Source organism: Biomphalaria glabrata, chromosome 17, assembly GCF_947242115.1.
Source record: "Biomphalaria glabrata chromosome 17, xgBioGlab47.1, whole genome shotgun sequence".
In the NCBI taxonomy this organism is placed as follows: domain Eukaryota; kingdom Metazoa; phylum Mollusca; class Gastropoda; family Planorbidae; genus Biomphalaria; species Biomphalaria glabrata.
Genome location: NC_074727.1, coordinates 4,605,001 through 4,617,714, shown reverse-complemented (window position 1 = coordinate 4,617,714; position 12,714 = coordinate 4,605,001).

Here is a 12,714-nt window from a genome sequence, read left to right as displayed (position 1 = left end):
TATCAGTAGTGTTCATTGGAACATATTTCAAGAAAGTTGATGGGCAGGGATGACACCCTGAGCTACCTCATTAGGTGCCGCCGACACTGTATCGGGAGGTTCCCATGCTGATCTTAGGTGATCACTTAATGCTACTCTACTTATTTCAGAAGAGCTAGAAGAGTCTTATCAAAGACGACGTGTTGCACTGTTTGCTTTTATGTGAAAAAAAAAAGGCAAATGTCTTTAAGCGATCGAAACATTGGTGAATTTGATGGGGGCCACCTCTGAGTTTGTGTGATAACACAAACTCTCTTTGTAATCTTGTATTTATCACATTTTTATGTGCATATAATTTTCTTTATGAATTATGGACATTTCTTAGTAAACAAATTCTAATTTGTGCGTGTGTGTACGTGTACAATGTCCACTACCTGCAAACACAACAAAGTTATATTTTCCAAAAGGTGGAACAGGCTGTTACTTCCATATTCCAACGGTCCCATTTTACATGACATGATTATTCTTTATGTGTGAGGAGAAGTAAACCCTTTGATCAGCTATTGCATATACATGTTTGCAAGTAGTTGCAGGTGTTTAAAAATAGATTGAACAGATTCATGTTACAATGCTGAAGAAAAGAGATCGAATCAGAATTTACGCAAGAGCGTGACGACAGATCTGCTCTTCTGTTCTTTGACTAGATATTATGAAATGGTGCCAGAGTCACTCAAGTAGAGAGAACTTATAAAGGTAACTTGAAACTCAACATGCTGGGGTGGAAATGTGTGCGTCACGTTTGATAAATTTGTCTCATTTTAATCTGCGAAATATTTTTTTAAACGTTTCAGATAACCCTTAATAACACAGTACGAAATATGCCCAGATTTGGCACTTAATAACACAGTACAAAATATGCCCAGATTTGGCTCTTAATAACACAGTACGAAATATGCCAAGATTTGGCTCTTAATAACACAGTTTGAAATATGCCCAGATTTGGCTCTTAATAACACAGTACGAAATATGCCCAGATTTGGCTCTTAATAACACAGTACGAAATATGCCCAGATTTGGCTCTTAATAACACAGTACGAAATATGCCAAGATTTGGCCCTTAATAACACAGTACGAAATATGCCAAGATTTGGCTCTTAATAACACAGTACGAAATATGCCAAGATTTGGCCCTTAATAACACAGTACGAAATATGCCAAGATTTGGCTCTTAATAACACAGTACGAAATATGCCCAGATTTGGCTCTTAATAATACAGTACGAAATATGCCCAGATTTGGACCTTAATAACACAATACGAAATATGCACAGATTTGGCCCTTAATAACACAATACGAAATATGCACAGATTTGGCCCTTAATAACACAGTACGAAATATGCCAAGATTTGGCCCTTAATAACACAGTACGAAATATGCCGAGATTTGGCCCTTAATAACACAGTACGAAATATGCCCAGATTTGGCTCTTAATAACACAGTACGAAATATGCCGAGATTTGGCCCTTAATAACACAGTACGAAATATGCCCAGATTTGGCTCTTAATAACACAGTACGAAATATGCCGAGATTTGGCCCTTAATAACACAGTACGAATTATGCCGAGATTTGGCCCTTCATAACACAGTTTGAAATATGCCCAGATTTGGCTCTTAATAACAGCGCGAAATATGCCGAGATTTGGCCCTTAATAACACAGTACGAAATATGCCCAGATTTGGCCCTTAATAACACAGTACGAAATATGCCCAGATTTGGCTCTTAATAACACAGTACGAAATATGCCGAGATTTGGCCCTTAATAACACAGTAAGAAATATGCCCAGATTTGGCTCTTAATAACACAGTACGAAATATGCCGAGATTTGGCCCTTAATAATACAGTACAAAATATGCCCAGATTTGGCTCTTAATAACACAGTACGAAATATGCCCAGATTTGGCTCTTAATAACACAGTACGAAATATGCCCAGATTTGGCTCTTAATAACACAGTACGAAATATGCCCAGATTTGGCCCTTAATATCACAGAACGAAATATGCCCAGGGTTGGCCCTTAATAACACAGTACGAAATATGCCGAGATTTAGCCCTTAATAACACAGTACGAAATATGCCGAGATTCGGCCCTTAATAACACAGTTTGAAATATGCCCAGATTTGGCTCTTCAAAACACAGTTTGAAATATGCCCAGATTTGGCTCTTAATAACAGCGCGAAATATGCCGAGATTTGGCCCTTAATAACACAGTACGAAATATGCCCAGATTTGGCCCTTAATAACACAGTACGAAATATGCCCAGATTTGGCTCTTAATAACACAGTACGAAATATGCCGAGATTTGGCCCTTAATAACACAGTAAGAAATATGCCCAGATTTGGATCTTAATAACACAGTACGAAATATGCCGAGATTTGGCCCTTAATAATACAGTACAAAATATGCCCAGATTTGGCTCTTAATAACACAGTACGAAATATGCCCAGATTTGGCTCTTAATAACACAGTACGAAATATGCCCAGATTTGGCTCTTAATAACACAGTACGAAATATGCCCAGATTTGGCCCTTAATATCACAGAACGAAATATGCCCAGGGTTGGCCCTTAATAACACAGTACGAAATATGCCGAGATTTAGCCCTTAATAACACAGTACGAAATATGCCGAGATTCGGCCCTTAATAACACAGTTTGAAATATGCCCAGATTTGGCTCTTAATAACAGCGCGAAATATGCCGAGATTTGGCCCTTAGTAACACAGTACGAAATATGCCCAGATTTGGACCTTAATAACACAATACGAAATATGCCCAGATTTGGCACTTAATAACACAGTACGAAATATGCCGAGATTTGGCCCTTAATAACACAATACAAAATATGCCCAGATTTGGCTCTTAATAACACAGTACGAAATATGCCCAGATTTGGCTCTTAATAACACAGTACGAAATATGCCCAGATTTGGCTCTTAATAACACAGTACGAAATATGCCCAGATTTGGCCCTTAATATCACAGAACGAAATATGCCCAGATTTGGCCCTTAATAACACAGTACGAAATATGCCGAGATTTAGCCCTTAATAACACAGTACGAAATATGCCGAGATTAGGCCCTTAATAACACAGTTTGAAATATGCCCAGATTTGGCTCTTAATAACAGCGCGAAATATGCCGAGATTTGGCCCTTAATAACACAGTACGAAATATGCCCAGATTCGGGGCACATTTATTTCTCATAGTTTAGTTTAAAAATCTAAATTGTGTTTATATGTGTGTGCGTGTGTGTGTTTGTTTGTGACTTCCTCACGTAATTGATAAATGTGTTTAGTTTAAAACATTCAGGATTTGAACATTTTCATAGCGCTGCAGCATTAGTGCATGAAGCATAGGACGTAATCATCTACTTTTTGAAGTAACGTCTGTATCATATAAGATAAGGTCCGTGTACACATGTGTATATAATTTGTACTGCCATTTCCAGAGGTTGCCGTTCCTGTAGCATTAAAGAAACCCCGAAATAACGACTCCTTAACTGGTCATGTAAATAAAGGAATATAATGAAAGAAAAACAATACAAAAAAAAAAAAATGAAAGAAAAATTTAGTTTCTGCTGTAGTTCTAAGACACCTATCCCATTAGTCTGTTGGATCGATGGGGCACCACACAAGATTTGTCGACCGTCCTTTTCCATTCCTATGTCTTTTGCCTTGGATAGAATCTCTTTCAAGGACAGGACCGCGCATTCTTTTTTATGTTGTCTTCCCATCGCTTTCTTTGTCTGCCTCTTCTTCTTTTTCCTGGTACTGTTCTCTAAAGGAAGGTCTTTGCGAGCCCTGTAGCCTTGTTATGTGGCCATAGAGTTTTAGTTTGCGTTTTTTGACAGTAGTTAGCAGGTCATCGTGGGGTCCAATCGCTGTAATAGCCCTGTCTTTAACCAATTCGTTTGTGGTGCGTTCTTTGAATTCAAAATTTTTTAAAGTTCTTGATAGGTTAATATCAAATGAAAAGAAGTTATCAGCTTAATATTTTTTAAAAATCTATAATAAATAAATTATGAAGCTAAGAAAGGAAAGAACCCCTGATAGGCTCTGAGGACCTCCGAGCGCTTCCTCTTGAAAATACCCCACTTGACGCTCAGGAACTCACTAGTGACTCCCAAACTGTAGAACAGGATAGTCAACCCCGTTACAACTTAAGAGAGAGAAGAACCAGACCGAACTATAGAGTCTAGAGTTGTTTCTCTATTGCACTACCTATGTTCTACATAAACTGGCATTGTTTATCTCTTGCTACTGATACTAGAGTTTACTTGTTCACTTACTTACGTGCATGTTTACTTACTACACTATTTGTTAATACTTAAAACAGAAACTAGTAATTGTTTATAAGTCATACAACAGATACTGGTTTTTAGGTTTCTTTGCATCACCATTTATTAATGTTTACAAGAGAAATTAATATTTCGACACTGTTTATTGATCTATTGTATTACAGGCACTGGCATTCTCTTTTATTTATGCTATTGGCCTACTATATTACTATACTTTCTATTTTAATTCTAGGCGGGGTGAATGTGGTGAAATAGTTACTATTTGTTTATGTTTGTGTAACGTCGTGAGAATGTGTTCACAACATTGATCTAGTGTGCTACTGTCCAAGTCTCTTTCGTCAGTTCATGTGTCTTAATAAAGCCTTGTTTTAGGTTACTCTTCAGTGTTCCTTTATTTCTTATTACAAATTTCATCCTGTCTCCTCCTGCACTCTAATTGCATCCTGTCTCTTCCTGCACTCTAATTGCATCCTGTCTCTTCCTGCACTCTAAATGCATCCTGTCTCTTCCTGCACTCTAACTGCATCCTGTCTCTTCCTGCACTCTAATTTCATCCTGTCTCTTCCTGCACTCTAAACGCATCCTGTCTCTTCCTGCACTCTAATTGCATCCTGTCTCTTCCTGCACTCTAACTGCATCCTGTCTCTTCCTGCACTTTAATTTCATCCTGTCTCTTCCTGCACTCTAAACGCATCCTGTCTCTTCCTGCACTCTAAATGCATCCTGTCTCTTCCTGCACTCTAACAGCATCCTGTCTCTTCCTGCACTCTAATTTCATCCTGTCTCTTCCTGCACTCTAAACGCATCCTGTCTCTTCCTGCACTCTAAATGCATCCTGTCTCTTCCTGCACTCTAACTGCATCCTGTCTCTTCCTGCACTCTAATTTCATCCTGTCTCTTCCTGCACTCTAAATGCATCCTGTCTCTTCCTGCACTCTAACTGCATCCTGTCTCTTCCTGCACTCTAATTTCATCCTGTCTCTTCCTGCACTCTAAACGCATCCTGTCTCTTCCTGCACTCTAATTGCATCCTGTCTCTTCCTGCACTCTAACTGCATCCTGTCTCTTCCTGCACTCTGTCTCGTCCGGAGCTCGTTCTAAACCCTGATGTACCTTTCCGTCCCAGAAGACCTTCTCGAAAACGACTTGTCTTAGGCTCTCCCTTGGTGATCATGTGACAATTTGAAGGGAAATGTGCATGCCGATGCCTAGTTTTCACGCGCAAGTTTTTGAATCGGCGTTCCTCGACTAGCAATAGGCTGGCCAGTGTCATTTGTGAGCCGGACCGTGACCCATTCATTATAGAAGGCCTTTACACTGACTTGTAACGTCACAACCTGTGGGCAGTTTAGACCAATAGCTTTTTGTCAGGTCATACAGAGGTTTATTACATTATAATGTGTTAATAATAATAAAACTCGACCCTGGCAGCGCAAGAGAATGTCTACTCTTTCGTTTCTAACATAATAATAATAATAGTAATAATAATATTAATATCGAAACTGCACGCCTCCAGCAATGAACTAGTTTTCTTCCTACGGAAATACGACTTCCATGCAACCCCCCCTGAACCTAGACAATGTTGATGTTAATGTCGGTTTGGATGGTGTGAGATTCGCTCCACGGAAAATTCCCGGCTTTATTAGATGGGGACAACATTGACAAGGATGCTTCCTTAACATGGCTCAAAGCAGGTCATCTCTACCCTGAAACTGAAGGCTTTGTCACAGCAATACAGGACAGAATAATTAGGACAAAAAATTACGAGAAACATATCCTGAAACTCAATATTGTTGACAAATGTGGAAAATGTGGCTCAGTCAATTGGGCACACAATGGCAGCGATGTTCAGGCCTATCGGAATCTGCCTACCTAGGTCGCCATAACCAAGTTGCAAAGCCAATACACCAGCACTTGGCTTTGACACACAATTTGATCGGTAAGGATACTCCTCCATATTACAAATACTCACCACCAGAGGTTCGCGAGTCTACTGATCATTTGCTGTACTGAGACAGGCCTATCTTGACCGAAAAAAATGGTAGATTTTAATCGCCCTGATTGCTTCTCATTAATAAAAAAAGAAAAATCCGCTACCATTATCGATATCGCCGTACCACTGTCTCGTAATTTAAGAAACACTGAGATAGAAAAACGAAGAAACTTTGGGAACCTAGGCTTGGAGATTAAGCGTCTATGGAAATTGTCCAACATAACAATATACCCCATTGTTATATCAGCCGAGGGGATAATAACAACTGACCTCACAGATACCTCCAAGGCCCTTAACACTCTAAAGAAGATTTTCGTTGCCTGTTCAGAGGGCGGTACTGCTGCAGAGCTGCCATATCAATAGAAAACGTCTCGGCGGAGACTGATAACGAGACTACGAATTTTGTTTCTCTGTAACAAATATTAAGCCTGGCAGAGCCAGAGAATGAACACCCGTTCGTTTCTAACGTTATAATAATAATAATTATTAAAATAATAAGTATATCTGCTAATACTTCCACTACTAATGATAATTTCTAAACAACGTGAAACAGTTCTGGCAGATAATATTATGTTTTTATTTAATTTTAGTCTCGTTGATTATTACCTACCTATTAAGATACAGCAATTAATATGATATATAGTAAATTAATTTGAACAATTTTCATTGCAATTGTAATATGCACATGAAAGTGCTGATAGTATGGTTAGAAGACGGGCAAATGACCGTGAATGTATATTATGCCACCTTGAAAATGCTGATAACGAGAAACACATGTATTTGGAATGTCCATTATTCCTTCAAGTTAGAAGTACTGTAATGGACCCATTGGAAGCAAACTGTGGCAATTCTGTAAATGTTAACTTGTCTATTATTTTAAACAAGCTGCCAAAACTAAAAAATAAAATGATACATAACTTTAACTTGATTATTGTTTCCGAATACAGGAATCTTGTTTGGGCTAGCTAGCTCAAATGTCTACATAATAATAAGGTGTTTGATCCTAATCACTTGGAATTAACATTTAGAAAAATAATGGACTTTAGGGTAGAGAATAATCTAGTTTGATTTTCATCTACCTGTACAATGCTCATGTAGTTTTCCAGAAATAGGGTGTTGGGGGTCAGGGATATCTGATATTGTGTTGATTGTTCTGGAGTAGAGGATACTTGTATCATTTTTCTGTCTTTAGGGGGTTCATTGGTTAGGTAGTATGTCTTTGATATTAAATAATATTTCTATTACTATTATTATATTTTTAGGTTAATCAATTTTCAATTGTTTATGATTTAATACTTGTGAATTATGATAACTTACAAATAAAAACATAAAAAAAACAACAACACAAAAACCACAAAAGAGGCCAGATGGCCCATAAAAGAGGCACATAAAGCCCAAAAAAGAGGCAAAGAAAAGAGGCCTAAGGCCCAAGGATTTCTATGATGATAAAGGTAAAACTGAATAGCGCAAATTCTGAGGTTTCCTTTAAAAAAAATAAAAAAATAAATAAAGTCAATTATTGTGCTGCTTATACATCACCCTACAAATTCATAATAAATCTTTCCTAATTTAACTTAATCCCCTCCCTACGACGACACTTCAAATGTCGCAAAGTATTTCTTCCAAATAAAAAAAAATGTTCTTGAGATCAGACTTGAAATAATAATCAGTAAGTTAAAACATGATCTATAACAAAGATGCTTCAGTTAACATTTGCTTTCCTAAAAGGTGATTTCAAACATTCAGTCAAGACTGTCATGATCTCTAACAAAGATGCTTCAGTTAATATTTGCTTTCCTAAAAGGTGATTTCAAACATTCAGTCAAGACTGTCATGATCTCTAATAAAGATGCTTCAGTTAATATTTGCTTTCCTAAAAGGTGATTTCAAACATTCAGTCAAGACTGTCATGATCTCTAACAAAGATGCTTCAGTTAATATTTGCTTTCCTAAAAGGTGATTTCAAACATTCAGTCAAGACTGTCAGTATTCAGCGCTCACGGAAGTCATTATTATTATAATTATAGCTTTTATATAGCGTTACTTTCATGCTTTTAGGTGTCCAACCTCGAGCCCCCTTTTTAGGTAGCCAAGACAAGCAAAGTTCAAGGGTACTTAGTCCTCTCGACCACGCTTCCCACTATCATCAGGTTCCTAAACTAGTGAGAAACAATGCGCATTCAGAATATCAGAAAATTCAGCACGTGACATGGTTGACCAATGACATTTAGTTTTTAAATGACCGGAAATTAGAGGACCTCGTTCTCGTTTACCCCATGAAGAACCTTATGTTTTGTCCGACCCCTTGTGTTGCTTTCTTGGACTTATTCTATTACTTTGGAGACAAAAGGGCTCCATTAGGATTCAGTCATGGTCTATAACCGGAAACAGCCCAACGTCGTATTCCTGAAACCGGACCATCAGGTACTTTGCTACGACACTGGTAGTTTGTAAGATGTTTTACATGCTAAAGGCCTTCCTTCAGAGTGGAGGATAATCTACTTCCTAGTCCAAAACTCCCGCAGGAGGATAAGGGATGGCAGCAGGCAGGTGCATGAACCCGGGACTGAATGACAGCTCAGCGTGCATACCGCACGACCAGACAGCCATCCCGACGTGGCAGAAGTTACGATAGAACTGTCAGTGAAAGTGATTCCTGCATAAAACTTTATTGTTAAATCACATTACCCCCACTGTTGGATATACCTAGAGGCATTACAAGCTATTGATAAGAAACATCATATACTAGGAGTCCCCCCCCCCCCCAAAAGAAAAAAATCAGGTTTTGTTGATTTTAAAGGCAAAACGTACGACGCAAGCCAGATGGTGTATGTGCGAGGGAAATACGAAAAGGGAGATAACTGAGTAAATGTGTTGGCTTTTTCTATTTTTGTGATTAAGCCTAACCCAAGCCGTAGACAACAGAACTACTTGTCGGCAAACTTTCAATCAATGAAAGAAAATCAAATTCTTCTACAACCTACAGGAAATTATCAGCACCCCTCGCCTTGTCACACACAACTGTTAGTTAGCTAATTAATCAAATACCTGCGTGCAGGGGCGGACTGGCTATAGGGGCATTCGGGCAAATGCCCTGTGGGCAGGTAACAAAATGGGCCGGTAGGGCACTCAAGGGCCTCACGGATGTCATGAAGACACACATTAAATTGAGGTTCTATAATATTATCTTATAAAAGTGACTTTTGGGCGTCGTGTTCACAAAATCGTGTAATACTAATTTAATCGAACACATTTGGCCGAAATAATGTAATAGCCTACATCCGTAGACAAGACGCGCGATGGCTGAGTGGTAAAGTGCTTGGCTTCCGAATCCTGGTGAAGACTGTAGTTTTATTTTCGGGATTCACCTAGCACAGCGGTCCTCAACCTTTTCAGCTCGGCGACCCCTTTTTACAATTGCCCACTATGACGCGACCTTCCCCCCCCCCTTGCACACATACACACAGGAATTGAAGAATAGACAAAACAATCCAGTTTTTCGATGGTCTTTGGCGACCCCTGGCAAATCGTCAATCGACCCCCAAGGGGGTCGCGACCCACAGGTTGAGAACCCCTGACCTAGCACGACGCGTAGGACGTAATCATCTTCTTTTTTGAAGTAACGTCTGTATTAAATAAGTTAAGTGTCACAAGACGCTAGCAGTGTGCTGGCGCCTGCTTCGACTGGTCGTGGTCTAGGGCGATTATGGGGGCCCGACTGTTGCCGCTGGAACTGTGTATTTCGTGGCTTTAGCCCTGCCGCGATTTTAACTCTACTTGGTGGTATTGAAGTTTGTGTATACAACTCACATATAACACTGAACACCAGAATAATAGTTATATACAAGTAACGTAGATATTTACTAATAGATAGAATCCTCCACGAATATATGGTGACATCAATGAAAACTGATAAACAAACTAAAAAAACTAAATGACTGTGACCTAACGGTCTAAAGCAGGGGTTCTCAACCTGTGGGTCGCGGTCGATTGACGATTGGCCAGGGGTCGCCTAAGACCATCGAAAATGTGGATTGTTATTGTCTATTCTTCTATTGCTGTATGTGTGTGTTGGGGGGGGGGTCGCGGCAGAGTAGTGGATTGTAAAAAGGGGTCGCCGAGTTTAAAAGGTTGAGAACCGCTGGTCTAAAGTCTAAAGATAGTATTCCTAAAAATAGAAGTGTAGTTGAAAATGTTAAAAGCAACAAGAAGCGGGATATGCGACCCTCCGCTCTCAAGAAGCCCACGCTAAGTGCCTCCTTGTCCCCAAAGTCCCCAGGTCACCCTGCCTCGTTTAAGACCAGGTCACCTGGTCACGTGACAATACAATAAATCTTACAACTATACAGTTACTTATTTCCCTTTCCGATGCTAAAATAAATCTAATTCAATAAAATAAAATATACTAAAAACATAAATAATTGTATTAGATTTAAAATAGAAATAACACTTTAAAAAAATTAATAAAACATTCCACAATAACTGAGGCCAGGATGGCGGGTAAGGGGTCAGTTGGGTCAACATTCCATAGCCAGGCAGGTAGTGGACTGGTGTTGTTCTGCTACACACACACAAACGGGTGTGGGCACACAGCGGTTTGTGACAGTAAGATAGGGGGTACCTGACATTGGTTGGGGAAGAAGTGGAGGCAGTTGATATATATTATCTTATCTTATATCATTATGGTATTTATGCGCCGGATTGTAAAGAAATGCCTGGTCCTATTTGACACACAGTCCGCCGCTTGAAAAACATACAGGCTCGAACCTTGAAAACTTGGTCCCTGGTGCTGCTATTCATGTATGTTTAATATATGTCTGTATCACATTTGTTTCAGCACCTAGCTTCAACTCCATATTTACGCCCCTTGAGAAGTACAACCGCCCAGTAGTCAACTAAACAAATACCTGCGTGACTTGACCTGTACAACCGTTCGGTAGCTGACTAATCGAATACCTGCGTGACTTGAGAACTACAACCGTTCGTTAGCTGACTAATCGAATACCTGCGTGACTTGAGAACTACAACCGTTCGGTAGCTGACTAATCTAATACCTGCGTGACTTGAGAACTACAACCGTTCGGTAGCTGACTAATCTAATACCTGCGTGACTTGAGAACTACAACCGTTCGGTAGCTGACTAATCGAATATCTGCGTGACTTGAGAACTACAACCGTTCGGTAGCAGACTAATCTAATATCTGCGTGACTTGAGAACTACAACCGTTCGGTAGCTGACTAATCTAATACCTGCGTGACTTGAGAACTACAACCGTTCGGTAGCTGACTAATCGAATATCTGCGTGACTTGAGAACTACAACCGTTCGGTAGCAGACTAATCTAATACCTGCGTGACTTGAGAACTACAACCGTTCGGTAGCTGACTAATCTAATACCTGCGTGACTTGAGAACTACAACCGTTCGGTAGCTGACTAATCGAATATCTGCGTGACTTGAGAACTACAACCGTTCGGTAGCAGACTAATCTAATACCTGTTCGACTTGCGTGTCGTCAAAAACTCCTCCAAAAGTCATGTGTATGCATTCACTGATGCAGAGACTAACGGGACAAAGATTGTAAAGATAAATTTAGTAAATACTAATAAATGCAACAGACATATAATCCTAAATGTATGGGAAGCGTAGTCGAGAGGCTAAGTAGGCCTAGGCTTCAACTTGGCTTGGTTTGGCTATAAAGGGGGCTTGAGGTTTGAGTCGACACCCGACTCGAGCAGAGTTGTGTTTACTGAGCGCCTAAAGGCAGCACGGAAAACCTTCTCCCAGATAACCTTCCCCCACTGGTCCACAAATGAGATTGGACCATGTCGCTTTGAGCTAGCTATACGCATGAAAGTAGCGCCATATAAAAGATATAAATATTATTAATTCTAGCTAGATAGATGGAGATACAGATATAGATATAGATATTTGTATGTATTAGCGTGAGAGAGAGAGAGAGCTAAGACAGTGGTAAATAGAAAGAAAAAAAAAGAAAGAGAGAAAGAGAGAACTAAGAAACGGGAGAAAGCGAGAACAAAAAAAGAGAGAGAAGGCTGAGAAAGGAGAGAAAGAGAGATAGAGAGCTAGGACAGAGATGGAAGAAAGAAAGAAAAAAAGACAAAAAGGTAGATTGAAATAGAGAGAGAGAAAGAGGACATAAGAAATGAAAGAGAGAGAGAGAGAGAGAGAGAAAGAAACAAAGAGCGATAAAGGGAGAGACAGGAAATGGGCGAAAGAGAGAAAAAGAGAAATAAAGCGATGAGAAAGAGGGAGGCAGAGAAAGGAACAGAGACTGAGAGAGAAAGAGAGAGAGAAAACTAAGAGAGGGGGGGAAAGCAGAAAGAAAAAAGAGAGATAAATATATAGTGAGATAGAGA